Here is a 12,724-nt window from a genome sequence, read left to right on the forward strand (position 1 = left end):
TATTTAATTAATGAAAAAGTACGACTGGAGGGTACGGAAAGTTTGCGAGTATATCTGCATAAAGTCTGCGAAGCTCGTAAAAGGTTTGAGCGCGTTTTGCTTTTCTTTTTTATAGTTTGGTTACTTGAAAAATTAGTGTTGCTTTTTAAAAATTACACAATTACACCAGAGCAGAGGAGTAATGTTTTACAGGTCTTTTTTCGCTGATCAACAATTTCATTGTGAATGGGACACATTCTTTTAATGTATTCATACCCACGACCTCCTGAAAAATCCCTTGTGTGTAGAGTTCATGTTAAAGTTGCATCTGTCCGAATTAATAATGTGAGAACTTAAAAGCTTAACTCTACGTTTTGTACTTAATAAGTTCACGAGTTGTTTATATTATATTTAATGCCATGATACCTAATTAGCCGTTAAATTTTGTGACATTAATAATAATTGTTCAATTATGGCGACACGATAGCCGCTTTGTAGGATGCAAATGATCAGTTAATAACAAATACTGTGAAACCTAACGAGTGCAGATTTGCGGACAAAATATGGGAAAAATATGGATTTGTACGATAGAGATTTTTTTTCTGATCTGAGTGAGGGTTTTTTTTCAAGCGAAGGAGGTATTTTACAACATTTCAATGCAGTTTTTTTCTATTGACCACAAAGCTGAATTAGCGAGATTTTAATCAAAGCAACTGTCAAACGGTTTTAACCCGGCGCATCCACCATTTTTAACATTAAATACCCAGTTTATTGCGACAAATTAAAGTACATTTTAAGAAATTATTCTTGGATGTAGCTGCTAAGTGTATATAATGAGTAAATTCGTTCTAGAACATGGTCAGTAGCTTGTAAAAGTAGCGCTAATTGGCTATTAGAGCTTATAGCACAACGGTAGTCATTCTCAACATTTGTATAGAAAACGATGGAAATTACATTTCTTTGTGTTAAAATAATGAAATGCTTGTATTATTCCATGAAAATAAAATACAACTGTTACACTACCCATAATTTCACATTTACTGTCTTAAAGTTTGATGTGTTTTTCACTGAAACCAGATTTTCTTCGAGGCGGAAAATAAAAACACATTTAGAAGAAAAATATTATTTCAACATTGTGTGCAGTGAAAACCCGTTCGTGCGGAAATCCACTCTGAAACTACAGAGATAGAAGATTATTAAATTTATTTTTTGTGGAAAGCGTTTAATCAATGTCTAACACGGAACTTTGAAAGCAATGAAGACACCAACCACAACGCTAATTTCTCGTCTTCTGTGCAAGCAATAGAATGTGACACGTTCCTTCTCTTGGTGTCTCTAGCTTGACTTACGGAAACGAGAAATTATTCTCATTGCCATGAATTATTCAAATCCTTTTAATTTAAAGTAATACGGGGACTACGTCAGTTTGCTTGATAATAGCGCTTTCAATATAGCGGAATTTCTGAAAGCTCAGGACGTCGATTATACCACAGGCTTTTCATTAATTACGAAACCTCAACGTCGTAAAAAGAAACATGTGTCGAAAATGACGTTAAGAAAGAGAAGCACAAAGCGGGTTTGAAACAATGGAAAATACGAGGCAGACACACGTCTCGACGCAATTCAGATGGCTGAAATTATCGATTCCGTGTTTCGCTTTCATCTGTACTAAACGACACGCGATTAGAATTTTTTGAGAAAATTGAACCTGTACAATAAAACGAAATTTAAATAAGAAATGGCTTCTTTAATGGCCGCATTCGAAAACAGGATTACTTTGTGTTTTTCTTGAAACACAGAAGCGAGTGGTTTGTAAGATTGATACAAATCGAGTTCTGTGATTTATGAGTTATGACGTGTAGCTTTTTATGTGCATTCTTTCGAATCGTAATTTCCTATCAGATATAAAATTCTGTGATATCTGATGACAGCGTAATTCAGTCGTTCTTTTAACATTCGAGCGCATTGTCAAAATTTAGCACGGATTGGTCAGAGCGACTTTACGAGTTAATAAACTGTAACTTGTGGTAAGAGCTCGAAATTTATGTGTTTCAATATGCGTATAGCTGTAATCCAGAACGGCTGTAAATATTGACACATAATTTTATGATGTTCGTAGGAAATTACGATAATTTTTACAAGCAATTTTAAGGCTCGTCACGTACCGCTCTCGCATCAAAAGACGTAATGAAAATGGATAAGCGTGTCGTCGCAGTTTTCGTGCTTTCGTTGTCTGTACGATTTCCGAATTACTATGATATTTTTAATGTGAAATAAAACTAGTCTATATCCTCGTCTTGATGGTTTTTTACTTAAACAAGGGATGCCAAATCGCTCTTTGCATTTTTCATAGATTGTTAGAACTTTTCACCAAATGATGCAAGGCGAACTTTAGATCCAGATTATTCAACTCTCGAATGTGCAATGGAATAGAATTAACCAACCTTCCACATAGTTGTAAACGGGTGAATTCACATTCCGAACTCAATACCTGCACTCCTGTTTGACATCTGTTTTGAATCACACGTCCTACTTATCCGCAGTTCTTCAGCTAAAACGAATTTGATGTCGCTGAAGCTAAATTTCACTCTCTTAAATAAATGACAAAACAAGTCGTATAATTGGGAGAATCCGCGCTAATCCTCTTTGATTCCGCAAAGCTCTCTAATCTCGCCCAATAAAATTCTTACGTGATTGTGATATCCAGGGTGGTTTGCGACTTTCGTTATTTAAATTCGACCATATCAGATGGGGTTGTTGTGAATGTCGGTAACTGTCTTTCGACTTGAGACACCGGAAGTATGTTGAAGCGGTTTTACGACTTGTGCTTTAATATTTTAAACGTCAAGTTCTTTCAGGGGGAATATTTCAAGTTGCGCACGGAACGCGGAGAAGTTCATAATGGGGGACTTCATGAGGATAGAATTCTTTCAGGAGTTTCAAAATGACTAGATTTACGACTTATTTTTACTATAATGTATTATGCATCAGTTTATTTAATAGTTACGTTATTAAAGTTTCATAACCGTGGCATTTCTTTTCGAGCACTGTCTCTTGAATAAATTACAAATAATCGTTACTTTGAAGTTCGGATAATGAAATTTGGCGTCATTGCAGGTAGACATAAAGTAGATTTTGACGATAATTATTGTTAATTAAATGTTGGTATTATTGTACTAGCCTGGTCCATTATTGGCAAAGGCCAATTCACCATTAGCTTCACAGAGAATGCAGAGACCGTACAGTGCTATCAGACACACCTAATAGGTACATAAACAGGTAGTCGCATGTAGTTCCAAATGTTAACAAGCTTGAAACATTGTGGAGCTTAGGAAGTTTGTTTTAGTTTACCTACTGGTAGAATAAATCGATGTGAATCCAATAAGTAACTTCGAGTTTTTACATTGTTGAATCGTGTCTATAAATGGATAAAAAGGCTCAGACTTTAACAAGCTCTTGTAAAAATACAAACTCAAAGTACTACAAAGTAATTTGGAAGTAAAACTTTTGTTTCAAATAGAATTACAATCTATAAACCAGGTCTGCACGTCGTGCTGAAATTATTTTAAGTAAGTATTGTTCGTAGCTATTTACTGTAGTTTTCTTCAAAAAGTTATCAAATTTTACTTTAGGAACCAGACAGGCTAGACTTGATTTGAAGAGATTTAGAAGAGTTTAAAAGAGTGATTTTGAAGCGCTAAAAGTTACAATTTTATGCCACACCCACGTAATGCAAGAGCAAATAGAAATGCATTAGCAACTCTGCGTTCTGCAGCGGATTAGTTTTTTTTTCAAATGAATAAATGTATTTTCCGCCATCGACAGGTTTTGTTGACATGATGTTTTTATACTGAAAACAAAATGATTTTCTTTTTTTGCTAAATGTTTCATTCTTCCACTACTATTTATATGTATTATTATTTTTAAAAGTGGAACACAACGAATTCTTGGTTAAACCCTGGAGGTTGAAATTCCAAACTTATTTAAGATTAAAACGATATTCTTGTTACATTAGAATTTTGTTATCTCGAAAGCAAAGACAAAGGATTGGAAAAGCGTATTCTGTTCTTCTTTTTACGTCTAGTCGGAAATAAATATAATGTTTCTCAAATTCAATATTTTAAATTCAATATCTTCGTATCTAGCAAAAACATTCTGGTAAAGAGATAACAACATGCCGATAAATTCTTACGGCCACACATTTGTGAACGTTCCCATTTGTCATATTTTCAAGTAAACGTTCAAACATCCCAACATTTTTCGTTTTAAACGTCTGTTTATCGAGGACATGACACTTGTTTACACGTATTCGCGAATTTATTCATATCGCAGAAATTTTAAACCACCCGTGATCAATACCATCTGATTCGACCATTTTGCGCTCAAAAGACGTGTCTCTTTTAGGTTTGAATTTCAATGTAAGAAAATTGCCTTATTCTTGAAAATACACACAATATTGTAGCTTGAAGGATCTAAGGAAAAACTGAATTAGATGGAGGGTTTAAATGTGGTTAGGTCTCACAAAATTTCATATCGTGTCGATGATGCGATTCTGAGTTTGTTCAACCTGTTAAACAGACTGTCGCTGTGTAGTATGGAAATTTCATGAGCAAAGTTGCAACGTGTGTCTGTGATACCAGTGTAAATATCGGGCAGCTTCAAACACATTAACGGAAACAGCATCTGCTTGTTCCCATCTTTAACAGCCTCAGTTTCCATCGATTTGCTATTACCGTTAACCTCCATTTAAGGGCGAAATTAGGAGTTCCTCGGGGATGCTTCAATATATATGCAGCGCCTGTCACTGGGCTTTGGGTTTTATTTTATTTTAACACTGTCTTCACACGAGCAGCTTGATGATGTATATGATAATGGGAAATAAAAAGAAGGGACCAAAACCCATCCATCGGATAGATACGATCTTCCAACTGTGAAATATAATTTCAGAACGTCTCTGCCTTGGACACCAACCAATGAACTTCGAAATGAAGCTAAATTCGCTTGAAGGCTCGGTTTCAACAGTGTCAATATTTAGAAGCGAGATTTAATCTGACTGCATATAAATTGGTAGTCTCATGAATCAGAGGTTCAGTGAATTTCCAATATCTTACCCAATATCTTCTAAATTAGATTTCAATAATTTTCCTCCAATGACTTGCAAGAAGATTGCCTTCAACGGAGTCTGCTTTGTATATGTACACAAAATGGAGATCGTTTCGCATTTAATTGCGCGGAGAATCTTAGATTGGAAGCACTTTTAAAATTTTCATCACGCACGTGTACCGGCGCCTCCACCATTTTTGTTCGTAATCAAAACTTTCAGTTAATTTGCACAAAAACAAGATTACTTGATCGCTAGTAATTATGGTTTGTAAAATGATCATTTTCATAATTATGTGCCTGAATCTAAGTATTAAAGTATCGTCACATTTAACTTGGATTCACCGCTGAAGTAGCTCTTTGAGGAAAATTTATAACCATATTATTAAAATGAACGTAAAGTTGAAAGCCATTTTAGAGGCAGGCTAAGGATGTAATATTTCAAGTCATGGTATGTCTTTGTGTTATACAAATATGACATTCTGCAGTACTTTTCAGTTGAGAGTTCCACTGTTTTCGTAAAAATACTATTGCAAATATTCCGCTAACTTATTCTAGTAATGACTGCTCTGACACATTTTATTAACAAAGTTTCAGAAGCTTTAAATTGATTCAAGAATTTAGTCTGAAACTCAAGCCGTATTGTAATATTCTAAGAGAGCCAGAAAAATGAGATGGATTTCAGGAAACTATACTACATCCATTTGTTTATTTTTAGAGCTTCCGGGCGAGTATTCTCCTGATATCGAATCCATTTTCGATACTGTATACTCGACGAAGCGTCTTTCAAAACAGTCAATTTCTACAGTGCTTAAGACTCGAATTCATCTAGCGTCTTCTAGTGGTACGAGGATCTCGTTACATTCGCTTCACGCCCCTTTCAGCTCTGTTGACCCGTTTTCGATAAACCGAAAAGCGAAACAAGGATTTGGGAAAAACTCCAGTTTAACGGGACAGAAAATTAGAGGGAGTTTCACCTAGTCAAAGTAAACCTATAAATTCAGTGTTATCATCCAGGTGTAGTTCCAACAGTGAACGCTGAGAAAAGCTTCCCGCCTGTGAAGTATAACATGCAAACAATGTTTGCTCAACAAACAATAAAACTTTATATCCAACGTGACAATCGCAATCTTGTAAGAAAAATGTTGCCATTATGCAGTTAGCAACTGTTTAATCCCAGTTCTAGTGTGACATATTCATCACACAATTGTGGTTTTAGCACTAATGGGAGTTCTAAACATTCAGGCAAATTGAGATGTCATCACAATTTCCGGTGTACAGTTTACATTTTTCCCAAAGCCGATTTGTTTCTGCATGCTCGAATATGGGATGGAATTAACCATTGTCCAATCGCGTTACTATCCCGTATTCCGTTGCAACGGAAACTTGATTAATAATTACACAACGCCAGTTTGGCTATTTTCATGATTTTGAACTGGGTGGAATAATTGAGGCTCGTTTGCTTTATACTATGTACTCAAAGGATTTGAATATGCGTAATAATCAGATAAATTGCAGTCGGCCGCTAGCAAAGTAAATTCTATTGTTGTTTATAGAAACCAGTTTAGTTTACACCTAACATGATCCGACAACAAAGTTCGTAATGCAATTTACGCGAATTGTTGTGGCAGAGTTCGAAAACTGTTTCTTTGAGCATTTGCTATTGACAGTGCAAATTTATGATTTATGCACGTTTTCCCGGTAAGCGAAAATAATTTTGCAGGCTCTGGGGCAGCTGGTTTTAGTGGTAATACAAGGAAAAGTCAATATTTGTCGAATAGGAAATAGAGGTAAAGAGAGTTTCAATTTTGGTTTTGTTCGTATTGCCAATTGCCGTGAACCGCCGGTGTTTTGTTAAATAATATTTCTGTGAACTTATTAATGAAGTTTTTTTTATAATTTTAGGTATTTCCATTTTAAATCGATTAAATGAAAATGGTAACAAATTCGCTTTAATTTTTGTCAACGACACGTGCATAGAACTGAAAACTGAAGTTTTTTACATTTAGTTTAAGTTGGAAGGAATTAAAAGGAATTAAAATGAATAATTTCGTGCATTTTTTTATGAAATAAAATAATTCCACATCCATAATAATAAAGCGAAATTAATAAAACGTTTAGTTCTTCTATTTACTGTTTTTATTAAACCGATTTTATTATTTATCATTGATTTTCCGGTCGACAATACATTTCAGCCTTAGGGGAATGTATTAAACAGCTATGAAAAGTTCCAAAGTTTACATTGTTGTTTCCCTAATAATAAAAACAGTTTACAAAAACTCTTATTGTTTGGCGATCAAATTAAAGCTATTTTACTTCTTTTTACAAAAAACTGCCACTTGCTACATTACGCGATGATTATAAAAAATAAAAAACGTTTTAGTTCCGTTTACACAATTTGTGCTCGTCTGCAGCTCAACCTTCTGGAAAAACAGATTACAATCTGTACGTTTAAGTTGACAAGTAGAATCAAATATGCCAGATGAAACAGTTCCAAATATCAATTTCATCTTTTATTACAGGAATAAATCGAATGACTGTTTGATCTTTCAGCTCAGAGAAAACGTGAGAATTTGAGTCAATAGTTTTATATACACATTTATTTGCTTGTGAATTGGATTCAGCTGATAATGATCTAAACTTTCGGACGCAACTTTTTTTTAAATACGATTACTTTTTTACCGGAAAACCCCAATTACGAACTCAAACAACTCAATTCGTTGATTGAAATTTACAGTGATTTTAAAAGATTTAGAACCGATTCAAATTCCATTTCCAGATTAGATTCTCTGCACTTTCATCAAATACGTTGATTGACTGTTGCATACAAGTGGAAAATCAATATTTGTTTAAATTAGCGTTGTCAACTCTTCATAGAGGTCGCGGTTCTTTCCACCTGTTACTTGAAGACAAAATAACAAATATGCGTTTACATGTGACATGCAAGCACGCGAACCCCAAGTTTTTACGCCAGGAACTATAAATAAAACATGGATTTTATTAATTTTTTATTCTGTTATTATTATACTTACAAAGAAGGCTTGATAGATGTCGATTCTTTAACTTGACAAGTACAAGGACTTTTACCTTTACAATGGAGTTCAATTTAAAATGAATCATATGTAGAAACCAACAATTGAATTGTCGTAGGAAAGTGTCACAAAATCCGACTACAATTGGTACTTTGAAGGATTTATTTCCATTTCTGGAACGTATCGTTGTTTCGACAGTAAAAGAACAGACTTAAAAGATACTCCACAATATGCTGAAAGCTCCATGCCGTCGACGACATAACCGTGATTTATTGTTCCTCTGGAACGAGAACATCCTTATGCACATGCATCGAGCAATGTCTTGATTAATTTTGCTGCAAATTCAACAGAAAATTGAAGAGTAGGTCAAAGCATTTCCACCCTAACGGACTCATTATTACGTAACCGTTCATGCAAATAACGGCATTGTTCTTTGCATTCCTGTTAAATTTAATTTGCGGCAAAGACCGCAGAATTGGCTTTTACCTTAATTAAACCAGTAGAAACGAGAGGTAGGTGCCCACGGTAAATATCTCTTTACTAAAAAAAAATTAATGGAGATCGTGAGGAGAGACAACGTAACAGGTGTTAGCAACTTTTTGCGAGAGTGATCAGTAAAACTAGTTAAAGTAGTTGGAACTGAAGGCCAACGTTATCAAGGGGACAGCTTAGAATGTCTCATTTTATTGTATAAAAACTGCTGAAGTGCTTTGAGCAAGTAATTGAAAAACTTTTACCCTAGATAGAATAGTGAAGAGTTTTAGGTTTAAATGTAATTATTTTAAGCGGCAGCGCGCTGATGCGAGAAATGCGTTTTTTATTTTCACAAAGTGATCATAGATAGTAATCTTCACAATTATACAAAATTTCGGTGGGAAAAACGTGTAAAATTCTATAAAATTCGAACAAAATCGGACTTTTGACTCGTATTGCAAAGTAACGTTTTTATTTTAAATATAAATCTTTTTGCTAAAACTAATTTCATTAAAGCTATGTAGATTGTCTCGTAAAAATTCCACATATTCATATAATTAAGGATAATTGAAATTTAAACGTGCGACAAAAATGGTGGATGCGCCGAGCCTTGTTTTGTTACATGTAAATGTTGTATTAACTCAATTTTCAAACTGTCGGTACATAATAGCCTGTTAGCCCCAATACTACAATAAACTAATCAAAACCACAATAATAATTAAATTTTTTGCACAATATTATTCGCTGCAAGGGTTGCAGTAATGATTGCTTTTCGGAAATCAATACCATTAAATAATTTAATTTACTTTGATCGACGTTGGTTGTCCCAAATGTCCGCTGGTGGTTTGACCCAGACAGTTTCATCAATGTTTAGAGTGTGAGTAGAGTAAAATTTTAATGTCGAGAATGAAATGATTATAGGAATAAAAACAAAGTAGTTTGAACTCAGTAAAACATCATAAAGAGGCTTTATCAACATTTTCGTTAAAAAACTGTACTTGCATGTCGAAAATACAGGGTGATTTTTTTAAAACGGCAGGCGTTGTAGAATTTTTATTTATGAACCGATTTCAAAAATTTAAAAAACAAATTAAATGGTTTTTAATTTACTATAAACTGATGATTTTTAAATTTTTCTAAATGTCTTAGTTTCTTTTGGGCGATACTCAACTTTCTTATTTTAAATTGGAACCCATATTTTTTTTTTCATAATTAGGAAGATATTAATTTTCTTGATTCAGAAATGTACAATATGTTCCACTTTTACCAAAAATATTTAAAAAAAAAATTATCAAAATTGAAAAAAAATAAGCAATAAAAGTTAATAAAATCTAGGTGCATGGTGTCAAATAAAAGAATGCCGTTATTGTAATGTCAAAAAGCAGTAAATAACAGAAAGGATCGGCATTTTTTTTTGAAATTATTAATAACAAAAGACAATAATAATTACAAATCAGAAAAAACAACTACCTAATTAAATTAAAATACTGTTGAAACGCCATCCCGTTTTTTTCATTGCACAATTTACACCCACGAGAAATGCATTGTGCATTGTAAGGTGTAGCCCCATCTTGTTGAAAGAAAACTTGTTCTTTCTGTTATTTGCTGCTTTTTGACATTACAATAACGATATTGTGTTATTTGACACCACGCACCTAGATTTTATTAACTTTTATTGCCTAAATTTTTTCATTTTTGATATTTTTTTTTTAATATTTTTTGTAAAAGTAGAACATATTACACATTTCTGAATCAAGAAAATTAATATCTTCTAAATTATGAAAAAAAAAATATGGGTGTCAATTTAAAATAAGAAAGTTGAGTATCGCCCAAAAGACACTAAGCTATTTAGAAAAATTTTAAAATCATCAGTTTATAGGAAATTAAAAACCATTTAATTTGTTTTTTAAATTTTTGAAATCGGTTCATAAATAAAAATTCTACAACGCCTGCCGTTTTAAAAAAATCACCCTGTATTTGCCAAGGAGATCTTCAAACGTGGATCGAGCGCACGAACGTCTCATCATAAAAACATTTTTGAAGTAAAACAAACGCTCTCCTGCTAATTGGTAACCAAATGTAATGAAAGTTTGTCACCCGAAATTTCCAGTCTTTTGGACGTGTAAACAGTTCATCTCGGCAAAAACATCTCTACTGAGCTCGAGGCGTTTTTGCACGCAATTTCTCAATTACAACGTGTTTACGACAAATGTCAGTTCTTTGGAGACACTGAAATTTTTGTTTCCGTGAGTTTCCGCCTGGAACAACGATTCGAGTTTTATTCTTTATAGCCACATAAGTTACCATCTGGTGGACAGGACATTTGCATTTTACAATAGGGTTCGATAACAATATACAACGGTGTTAAACTCGCGTTTTGCCCAGCTTAAGGCCCTGTTATCACATTGAGGTGTGATACTGTGACCTTTGAGATATTTCTCCCACAAATCGAGGATTTAAGGTCCACAGGATATAGATTATGCTAATTTCAAAGGCATACTAGTCCTGAGGATTTGTCTAGGAAATAAGTGTCTCTTGTTCAATATTCGCGAATTTACTATGCATTACGCGTCTCAACAAACTTTCTTTTTAAAGGGTTTTTATTATCACTTTCCCAAACCTCTGGAGTTTACGTCGAAACTTACTTTCCCGGCAAAAGTTTTGAAATTTGTTTTTTAATTTTCCAGCGCTGATTGTACACGACCACGTACTTAATTTCCTGTTGTTATTATTTTTAATTACAGTGAAATGGAAATACTCCAAATATTGACTAACAAACAAAGGACCTAATGTTTCCAATTTCGAAGTGAAATTTCGCAGCGAACGTCATGCATGAATGAATGTAATGAACTGATTCTTTAATAGAGAGCCGTCGGTTTGCTCGTATTTGAAATTTAAATGAATATTGGTCGTGTGGTTGCAACTGGCTCTGTGCTGTTTTAGATGAAGTTCCGGTCGAATATGGACGCTGTTTTATAAAATTAATGTACCATTATGGACTACACAGAGAGATAACATTCATAGATTGGCAAAAGTTATTTAGGATGTTTAAACAGGATTATGTGCCTTTCCGTACGTTACAAATAAACTGTTTTAGATATTGATTTTATCATCGTGCACTATTTTAACAGCCCGTAAAGTGTATGAACGGGTTAGTTAATATAATTCTATAACACTAAACGTTATTCCAATTTCTGCCTTAACCAGGCATGTCCACATTCAAAGCTTTCCCCCATAACTTTTTCGCAGCCGTCGCCACATTAACCCTTCCATAAATCTCGGACGTCGACATCTTGCCCCTTGCGTAAAACAGCGCAGCCAAGGAAATTGCGTTAGTGAGCGATCGGTTAATTTAATTTGTAACCTCCCGCGTAACAAGTTAAGGAAAATCAAGATAAATTTTTATTCTGCTACCATTGGCCGTATCGCATTTCCAGTCTTCTATTTTCACTTTGTCCATGCTTCGCTATAAAGGTGGAAAATCTCTGTTTCGTTGGAATCACCGGAACATCCGGTCGATGAGCTGAAAAGGATAATTCGTAGCGAGGAGTTACCGGGTGCCAAATGGTTTCCTTCCTAAACGAAGATACCATTGTCGTTGAGGACTGGAACTTGGCAGTTATCTTGTGGTTGTTGCTCGCGGGTTATCCAAACGACACTTACCCCATGATGCTCTAATGACCGAGGGAAGTTCATCAGGTTCGCGTTGGGGTTAAACTCCGGTTTATGGGAGGGAATGAACGGACGTGAATGCAAGCGCTCACTTTTCATAAATTAAAAAAGTATGTTTAGATGAAACACTTTATAATTTGTTTTCTTTTTTGACGTGGATTGCTGCAATTTGCAGTTTTTGCTGCGTTTATAAATGAAACTCGGAACCAGACCGAGCGTATCAATGTCTAGTGGTCATCTGCAAAAAAGTAGTAAATAGCGTCGACTCTTTTGTCACAAAGGAAAAACTGCAAGTATGAAAAATGGGTACACTTTGAGATTCCTTCTTGATTTTTCCTCAACAATTGTTTTGTGTCTCAGTATCAAAAGCTTGGTCTCATTAAAATGCTCCTTTTACTTGCTCGGAATATAAAACAGAGTCGTTTTCTTGATCGGCCACTTGTGTCTGCAGATGACGTCTTTATTTT

The 12,724-nt window shown here is 34.4% G+C and overlaps 1 protein-coding gene across 2 annotated transcripts in view; it reads left to right on the forward strand.

Moving 5' to 3' along the window:
- Positions 1-12,724, forward strand: part of Tomosyn (syntaxin-binding protein tomosyn) — a 71,215-nt gene that overhangs the window by 43,089 nt on the left and 15,402 nt on the right. The gene's annotated exons all lie outside the window — the stretch shown is intronic.

The sequence above is a fragment of the Gnatocerus cornutus genome, chromosome 6 (assembly GCF_029298725.1).
Source record: "Gnatocerus cornutus isolate USDA-ARS CGAHR chromosome 6, icGnaCorn1.1, whole genome shotgun sequence".
Lineage (NCBI taxonomy): Eukaryota > Metazoa > Arthropoda > Insecta > Coleoptera > Tenebrionidae > Gnatocerus > Gnatocerus cornutus.